This window comes from Chrysemys picta, chromosome 5, assembly GCF_011386835.1.
Source record: "Chrysemys picta bellii isolate R12L10 chromosome 5, ASM1138683v2, whole genome shotgun sequence".
NCBI classification, from domain to species: domain Eukaryota; kingdom Metazoa; phylum Chordata; order Testudines; family Emydidae; genus Chrysemys; species Chrysemys picta.
In genome coordinates, this window is record NC_088795.1 from 17,498,435 (window position 1) to 17,508,593 (window position 10,159).

Below are 10,159 nucleotides of genomic sequence, written 5' to 3' on the forward strand. Positions count from 1 at the left end.
AAAAAACCCAAGGAAGCCCAGGGTTTAGAACCTCATCAAAAGGGAAAGCAATTAGTCTGCCATCATTGTGCGGCTCCTGGCCATATAAAACTAAATTGCCTGAGGCTCAAAGTAACCCCACAATTCACACACCCCACTTTCCCCCGTGAGTGCCACCACCATTGCTCCATAGGCAGTGGTGGACAGGAGGAAATCCTCGTGAACTAGATTAGGACTGAGCCCTGGGAGGGTAATGAAGAATGTATTAAAAATGCTAAGGTAATTGGCATAGCCTGTATGGGCTGGAGGGACACTGTGTCCCGAGTCACGTTGGTCAGGGAAAGTTTGGTAAGGGAGGAAGATAGAATTCCTGGTAAAACTTCAGTCTATTAGCTGTGGCTGAATTCCCTGTAACTGTACCTTTGGCCAACGTCTACCCTGAGTACGAGAATTTTAAATGACTTCTTGGTGTGGGTATTAGATATCTACTTCTCAATGATGGTTTAATTGGTAACGCTATATTAGCCATGCTTAAAGCAGGTTAATAGCATAACTTGTGGCCAGAAGGAGCATGGCTCTGCCTTGCCTGGCTTGTCTGTAGGAGTGCCAACCCCCCAGGATTGTCTTGAAGTCTCCAGGAATTAAAGATTAATCTTTAATTAAAGATAATGTCATGTGATGAAACCTCCAGAAATTTGTACAACCAAAGTTGGTAACCCTACTAGTCTGTGGACAGCAGGAAGGGCTGGAGGGGCGGGAAATGCACTCGGTCCCTCACCAGCTGAAAGGAAAAGGTGGTCTTCAGAGAAAGGGTTTGAAGATTCCGTTGATTTGCCGGAGTCTGCTCTGAACTTGAGTGACACTCAAAGGGAATTTGAGGGAAGGAATGCAGCTCCCAGCGTGGAAAGGAAAGGGCAGATTTTTTTTCCTAGAAAGAGGTTTGTTGTACAGGGAGGGCCCCATAGAGAAAAAAACGGCGCAAGCAGGTGTTTGTGCCTGTTTAGTATATGACAGGGTTGCTGCAGGTAGCTCACGATTGCCCCTTTTGCTGGACATTTAGGGGTGGAAAGAACCCATGAGAGGCTCAAATTTCTATTGGCCTCACATGTTTGAGACAGTAAAAGATTACTGTAAGTGCTGTGTTTTATGTCAAAGCATAAGTGGTTAAAGGAACGCTGCAAGGCACCTTTGCAACCTTTGCCCATCATCAAGGTGGTGCTAAAACCCAGCCGGGGGTGGGGGTGGAGAAGGATCTCAAAGCCCTGGCTTCATACCAAGGTTGAACGTCTGCATGCCTATTTTTAGCCCTGCAGAACCAGCCCCATAAGCCCAAGTCTTTTGACACAGACTCTGAGACATTATCCTTTAGATGGTGCTGGTTCACTGTTAAAGGATGAGTCACTGCTATAAAAATGATGAATGTCTGATTATTATTTCATTCTACATCTGATTTCTCATTTAGCTACTTCCTCCAGTAGCAATAAACCTAATTGCCTACTAGGGCTATTGCTTTAATCTTTGGGCTTACTCAGTATATACTCAAATTTTAAGTGTGGTTAATTTCTAATAACTATCAGTCATTCACCTAATGGGAAACAGTTGTATTGGTTTTAGTCTTAATAAATACCAATATATTTATATTGGGCCTTTCACCCCAAAGGGATTCAAAATTTAGAAAACATACAGAAACTATGTAGAGGAATCACTTTGCTAGTCACTTAAATGCAGTCATTTCTGGGGATACCTAACAGCGTCCAGAAAAAGAAAAGAAAGCAAGCAAAATATATATTCTATCCAATTGCCACCTCAGACATTACGTAGGTCAACACTAACTAACAGTCAGGACAAGACAGCGACAGGTATACCCAGCCTTTTTAATGACAATGTTGCATGGTCATTCTTTGAAAATAGCTGCAAATTATAAGCATACTTTTAGGATACATAAACAAATATCATAAGAGATACTATACAATATAGATCTCTGGCAGATATGGGCTTCTATAATTTAGAAGAGACTGATATTTTTTGTAATAGATTTTAGCCCAGCAGTTTGCAAGGTGTGGTCTGTGGACAGCTTGTGGTTTGCAGAACACTTAACGGTGGCTTTTGGAAAGCTGGCAGGTCACCTGGTTCTTTGTCTTCCACCTGTTTCTATAGATGTCCACTCATTTCATTAAAGGGAGCTAAAATACATATTCTCTTAACATTATTTTTCCAGGTAATCCTTTTCCTGTAGTTTGTTATACAATCAAGGATGGGAGAGTAGCTGTCCATAAGATAATCTCTGCATTGGGACATGGTCTACACCATGGAAAAAGTTTGAGAACTCCTGATTTAATCAGTCAGATCTCATCACAGGACTCAAAGTGTAGGCAAGTGAAACAGGACATGTACTCTATGAGAAAGTGGTCAAAGAAAAGGTTGCTCTTTTGTTCAACAATAATATGGTACTTACTCACTATCTATAACAAGGCACGGCACATCATTTTCCTCTGCAATTCTGTTTCCTGACCTGACATCATCGCTATGAACTGAAATAGATTAGAAAGATTTCAGAAGCACATCAGAACCACACATTGTTTTGAAGCATTTCATGCTTTGCTATGGCAGGGTCCCTTTGGCTGTAGCTTAGAAACGAATACTGATAAGTGACTCATCAGCCTGTATGCCCAGTGCACAATATTTTCCTTCTGCATAAATATTATTGAGCCAATCGCAATGCACTTTATCACTCCCAAGAATACCACACGATTCCAAAAGGGGATATTTTCCCATTCATTGCAATGTATTGTATTTCCTTTAAAATAGCATTTGCTTTAAGGAAGTCACCTGAGCCAAAGCCCATTGAAGTCAATGATAATGATTTTAATCGGCTTAGGATCAGGACCCGCAGCAGCAACTTTCCAAGAACCTTGGTATCATACATAATTAGCCTGAAGCCCCCGCCCCCTTTTTAATAGAGAATTGTGATCCAGAGAGACAAAATGCCCTGCATTCAAGGCTCAATCCTCACCCAATCTTTTACACAAATATTCACAGAGGATTAATACAAAGGGGGCCTGGAAGCAAAATTAACTGACAATTTGAATACTCTGATTTTTAATTTTTTTGATTAAATTCTGTGAGAATTCCCACTGCATATTTTTGTAAATAAACTTACACCTCCTTTTATAATAACGATGGGATGTCAGAGATTTATTTTTCACACTAACAAATCCTCAAAGCATTCACAGGACCCACTTATAGTCAACCCATAACAATTTAATGCACATATGTGAAACTGAACAACGGACATTGGCTTTGAGCAGAAGCGCAGATATTTTCCCATTTCACCTGCCTTTTCATTGATTTTAACTGTGTTATGTCAATATATCGGAGACTGGTTAGGCAGCTGTTGCTCTTACCATGATGACTGGCATTGTCTAATTGTTTACTTGTGCTTCCCTGTCAGTCTGTCTGTCTGCAGCCCCCTGTTGTCTTTTATCTTATACTTAGATTCTAAATTTGTTGGGGCAGGGACAGTCTTTTTGTCCAGTGAATGTACAGCGCCTAGCATACTGGGGTCCTAATCCATGACATGGGCTCTCGGGTGCTAACTTAGGACAAATAATAAATTATAATAAAGGTGCCTTTGCCCTGTGCCTGAGTATAGCGTGGCCACAATTGTGGATCCAGCCCTCTAAATACTGTGGATGCTTCCCTAAGGCTGGTTTGATACATTACGGCCTTAGGGATAGATTCTCCACTACCTCACACAGTATGTTGATGCAAATGGTAGTGTATTAAACCAGTTTTCACAGGTGCAAATGGCTAAGGCATCAGAGAATCAAGTCCTTGGACAGCAGCAACTTGGCACTAGATTTTAATTAATACTGGGTTTTAAACGCTCCTATCTATGATTGCACTTCTTGTAGATGCCAGAGATATCACAAACTAACATTTATTTTTAATGCCGCTACGTTTTATTATTTGCTGTCAGCATGGATTTCCCCTCTGACTTCTCTACGAATGCTATATTAGAAACACATTTTCTCCTTTAAAAGAAAAATATTGCCCTCTTTGGTGAATACAAAAAAAATCTGAAATTAAGATGAATTATTAATTTGTACCACCTGTGATAGTTTTATATTACAGAGTGAACATACCCAGGGGACAAGGGGCAAGCAGTTCTATCCAAAATGACTTCATAATTGAAATCTCGGGAGGCCAGAACAGCGTTATCATTGCATATGCCTGATAAACTACGGGGAAAGGCTTCCATGAATTGTAAACTGAATTCTGCTGGCGTGATTTACACTGAAGTAAAAAATAGTTCATGTGTACTTATCAATGAATTATTATGTTGCACAATATTTTATGATTGACAGAAACATGACTTACTATTAGCCAACCTTACAGGAAGGGTTTTCCAGTATATTCTTAATGTGACAGCTTACAGGCACTTTATACTGTACCATGATGCAATTCCTAGGCTCTCAAATTACATAGGCTTTTAAATCAAATAAATAAACTCAGTAGCATGTTATATCAGAATAACAGGTGTGGTTATATATGAAGTTTGATTCTGGGCTTTTTAACTAAAATCTCCGAAGTCTTTAACTAAAATCTAAACGGTAGATGTAAGAGAGGAGGAATAGCATAGACTACACTTGGGTCAGAATAAAATTATTTCATTTGCATTTCCCTAACTCCAAATGTGAATTCGTCTTGGACTTTGAAAATCATAATAATTGGGTTTCATGTTTATTGTGCCAACAATGGTACTTATACCTCTGTATGGCTTAATGCTGTAATTAGGCTAACGTTGATTATTTTTGAAAATACGTACATTAGAATCTTTAATTTAGTTTTAAAATCTCTTATCACTGCAAGTAGTCTATACACTTGGTTAGTTTATCTTCAAAACAAAACACTTAGTTCTAGTCGTTATCCTTTGTATTTTCCTCCAGATCTTTTCTCCACGCTGTTTTTTGTATCAATCGTTTTACTAAGTAAGGCAAAATCCTTGTAGTCGTTTACATCAGTGCAGTATAGGGGTGAATCATTAAATGCTACTCGAGCAGAATGATAATAAGTATAACATTGGCATAAATACCCACAAAGAATGAAAAGCGTACAACGTGTAATAGCCACTAACTTTGATGGCTCAAGTGTTAATCCCACATGCATTTTCTGGGATTATACCCTGATCAAACAAAGTAAGTTAAAAGCACATAGTATCTTAAAAAAAAATCTGTATTTGGAGAGAAAAAAGTTCTAGTAGTAGCACAGACTGGTTTGTAGTTTAAAATGTGCAAAGAATCCAGGGGTTGAATGTCAAATATAAACAAACACGTTACCCCTCTAGTGTATTCAAATGCATTCAAGACAATGCAGAGTCAAACCAAAGGTAAGATTGTTGTTAAAACAGAATCCAACTGCAATGATAACTTACTACTCTTGCAGACAACACGAAAAAAATACATAGGACAAAGGATCAGGACAAATGGGTCACAAGAGAAAAAGATCTAGAGAAGCATGCCAAATACAGAGACGAGCAATGAAAGAATGAACCCAGAAGACATCTTATACAGGGTCAGTTTTGATAGCTCATTTTGGAACTATACCTAAATGTCCACTTTTTGCAGGAGATTAAAAAAAGAAAAACTAATAATGTTGGCTAATTATGGTCACAAAGCAACTCAATTTTTTAATTGTTTAAAATAATGTTTGCTTTGGCTCTCAATTTCCTATTTTTAAAATCTAGATGAATAGGTTTTAAAGCCAGAAAGGACCATTGTGAAGATCTCATCTGACTTCCTGCGTAACACAGGTCATAGCATTTCACCTTGGGAGTCCTTCCATTGAGGGAATTATTCTCCCCTGCATCATACGTGAAGACTTTCAAGCCCAATACCTTGTATTTGAAGCAACTAATATTTTAGAAAGGCATCCAGTCTTGATTTTAAAGTCCCCAAGTGGTGATGAATTTACCACTTCCCTTGATAATCTGTTCCAATAGTTAATTACTTTCTCTGTTAAAAAGTTGTGTCTTACTTTCCATTTGAATTTCTATGAACTTCAACTTCCAACTATTGGATCTTGCTGTGCAGTTTGCCTACTAGCTTAAAGAACATCCAATATCAAATATATTTTGTGTTTTATAACATATCAAAAATCAAAATCAGAAAATTGTTTCTGTGAATCCAAAAAATGTAACACAGCTGAATTTATGCTATTTGACAATCAGTTGTATTAACTGTGTCATTGTATCTGCACAGGTATCTCTTAAGATCTTCAAGAATACTCCTGGTATCTTAAGCTGTTTTCTGGATCTACATTACACTTAGCTTCTAAGGAATTTTCTGCATTGTTTATGGTGCTGTCATTCTCATGATGTTCTGGAACACCTCTCTGTCCAATGCCCATGTCTTGACCTTGGTGATGGCTTTAGAAAAGGTAAAAAGCCATTTTGTCTAGTGACTCAGTGGAAGATATTGTGGCATGATACTATGAGTATTGTACAGTAAAGAGCCATATTTTCAAAAGAGATCAGGGCCCAGATTTTCAAGTGTTCTGCACCCACAGTTGCTGCCAGATTTTCAGGAGAGTTCAGCTCCCATTTAGCCACCTCCTATTTAGATTATCAAAAGTGCTTGGCACCCAGCAGTTCCCACGATACGCTGAGCTACTTTGAAAAACGGACCATTTCTTTTGGTCTTAAATGGGAGTTGAACTCTTGTGAAATATCCGGCCCTGATTATGGGCACTGATCTCACTTGAAAATTCTGCTCTATACTGCCCGTGAAAAAGCTAATTTCAAAATAGACAGGCTTGCATTTTCAAATGTGGGGGTTAGGTTTTTAGTGTTTTGGCTTGGATCCATCTGTAATTTAGACTCAGTACAATGAAGTATATCCGAAAAAGTGGGCATTCACCCACGAAAGCTTATGCTCCAATACATCTGTTAGTCTTAAAGGTGCCACAGGACTCTCTGTTGCCTTTTACAAATGCTTGTGATATATACTATAAAATAGTCAGGTCTGGCTGTTGTACTATAGCGATGCTAGACTAGGTGCAGCAGTTTTATACACAATAAAACAAGTTGTTCGATGCTGGGGTAGGGTAACTTCAGAAGAAAACTTCACTGAAGTTATTTTATCACAGGAACACAGAGACATTTTTACTTAGAAAGAACAATGTGTGGTGTGTAATGGAGCACAAGGGGATAAGTTACTTAGAAGGTTCCATCTGCTTCATAAACCCTTTGAAGCCTGTTACAGACTAGAAACCATTGGATTTAGCACAGAGGTATGGGCTAGATTCTCAGCTGGTGTAAATCAGGGTCACTCCGCTGAAGTTTTTCTTCTGCAGTTACCCGCTACCAGATCTAACAACTTGTTTTGCTTGACATGTATAAGCATAGCTCCACTGACATCAGCTGGGAACCTAGCCCTAGTCTCTTAATTATGAGTAAAGCAATTGTAAGGGAATTGTAGCCTATGAGAGGAGAGGGGGAAATGAATTACATAAAAAGATCAAACGATTCAAGTACAGCTACTGTATCTGCAGATAGTCTTGGCTAGTCTTAGCACAGATGCATTAAGCTCTCCGGCTGGGTACACTCCTTGCTTGCCTGGGATGAGCGGTTCCTTTTGTTCAAAGGCTGGCTAGAAAGGCAGGATTTCACTAGACATAGTCCCAGTAAACCCTGCTCATAGAGGGTGCCCAGTTAGGGAGAGCTGCATGACATCTTTCACCAGAAGAAACTCAGGCAGACCATACATTGGAGCTCTTGCAATGATTTAGCTATTCATAAATCCTTTCTGGTTCTCAGTGGGTTTCCTCAAAACTAATTCATGTTAACAAAGACTCTAAAATAACGTGACAGTTTAACATGCAAAAAAACCCAATCACCCAGAACAAACAAAAAACTTAACGATAATTGTACAAAACGTGGAAAAGGGAAGAATGCGGAACACAATCAAATACAGCAGTGAATTAGTAAGGAAGCGTAATCACATTATCAGTGCCGTTCTGTGTATTATGCAGCTGCAAAGAAGAGAGACTAAATGCAATAATTTCATTTGCATAGCCAGCATCGTTTGTGTCAATTGGAGACACAACTTCCAATAGCCAATAGAAAAAGCAGAGAAGGAGAAGGAGCTCAAATACAAAGTAACACCAAGTTCTGATTGTTCTAATTAAGAATTTGGCTAGATCTATATTTGTTTGGTAACATGGGACCTTTTAAGGAAGTCCAGAGCAACAAGCCTCCACTTTTTTTTCTTTTCTCCTGGAGCTGTTTTTATCTAAACCACAAATACCACAGAAGAAGGTTCTTAAACCAAGAGTCCACTTTTTCTTTAATTTAAATACCAAGATTGCATTTTGAACAAAATCTTACAAACAGAAGACCATCACTCCTACTAAATCATTCAACCATTAAACATAATCCTTCCTTAACATATATCTTGGTACATGTTTGGCTTGCAAGAACATTTTGGAGATGCCTGACTATTTACCTAATGTCATACTGGAGAAGGAAATATGTTCATGTCTTGGTATTATTATATCTCCAGATAGGAACTCAAAGAGGAAATACTTAAGCTCAGAGGTACAGTCAGGACATGTATGTGTATATTAAATGATAACTTCAAGATAAACCTGGATACAAGGAAAATTTCACTCCAGCATACATTGATTTCGTTTTTGGTAGCATTTTAATAATGAGTTATGTATACCTTTCACAGAAGCTGTCCTTGTGCAGTTATATAAAATGGTTAGTTCACCAAACGTTGTCCACTCAGGGATTGATGGCAGTAGCTTGTTCTGCTGGAAGACCTCCACCCTGCCCTCTGTCAAAAGTCATCATGAGAACATGCAGTGAAGTTGAGCTACATCACACAGCTCAAATGAAAAGCAAATTAAGACATTTCTGGTTTCTCCACAGGCTGAGATATCACCAAAATATAAAAACAATGCTTTGAAACAGGAGCGAAAAAGAGAGTTTTGATATATACATTCCAATTGGTTAATTTAGGGTTTCAGCGTCTTAGAAAACATTTTCCAACATCAAAAAGGATACTGCAAAGGGGAATGTCAAACCCTGAAGCTATAAATAATACACTGTCAAAGAAGAGATACATTGATACATTTCGTTAAATATTATTATGGCCTAGATTGTCCCCTCTTGTGATTAAAAAGTAGGGAGAATTTCTCCACTTCCCTGCAGAGATCCCTCCTCTACACACATAACCCTTTTCGTATGTAGAAGGGGTAGTTCCTCCTCATAGAAAAGGTCTCTAGGCCTAACTCCAAACCTGGCAGATCTCAAGGAATTTAAGGGACCCTTGTACTCCTGTATAGCTGTGGCCCCACACACTTCTTCTCTGAAGACCCCCTGGAAGCATGGATCAGTGGCCTAATTCTGCTCAGTAAGTGATGTGTGCTGTATCTTCCTCAGATAGATTAGAACACAAAGGAGAACATCATAATCATTGATTAATACATATAAGCAAATGATACCAACCTGCCAACACAGAAATATGGTTGCCTGGGTCTCCTTGTTTGAGTATATAGCTACCCTGCTGGTTTGTTCTCCCATAATACATTCCACTGTATCTTGGATCTGCTGAGGGTACAATCTCTTCATTCAGGGCATCTGTGATGAGCTTTTTCTCACTGGTATCAACCAAAAAGCTGAATTAGTTAAACTGGGATTTAGCAGCACTGGAGTACTTTATTCACCTTCTATACCTTCATCTCAAGATATTCAGGCAATACCATGAGGCATGGCCACATCTCATGATCAGCTATTTCTCCAATAGTCTAATATGTATTATATTTTACCTTCCAACCTCCAATAAATATTTTTCTGGGGAAGTTAGGCTCTAATACATTTTGACAACACTGAACCTTGAGTGGGGGGCAAGGGGGAGGAAAGCAAGGAGCAGAAATGCAGGAAAATGTGAACCAGAGGTGCAGTAAGTCACTACACAGCATGCCGTCAGGTCCACAAGAAACACCGTGTAGCAAATCTCATGGGAGGTGGTTAAAAGCCCACTCCAGAGAGCTTCCCATGTGCCTGTGAACTGACATCTACACTGTATCCCTCCATGCTAATGACAACAACATCTGAACATGACTCAGGAAACTCTGGGAGGTCACCTTGCAGAGTGCCTGCTTAATGTGCCCTTCA

At 39.0% G+C, this 10,159-nt stretch overlaps 1 non-coding gene across 1 annotated transcript; it reads right to left on the reverse strand.

Moving 5' to 3' along the window:
• Positions 1–898: 898 nt before the first annotated feature.
• On the reverse strand, positions 899–9,632 carry LOC103305918 (protein kinase cGMP-dependent 2). Its single transcript, XR_010602004.1, has 3 exons — positions 9,491–9,632; positions 8,703–8,816; positions 899–2,510 (listed from the first exon to the last, which is right to left on the reverse strand). It is a non-coding gene; the product is annotated as a protein kinase cGMP-dependent 2 (transcript).
• Between the last annotated feature and the right edge of the window lie 527 nt (positions 9,633–10,159).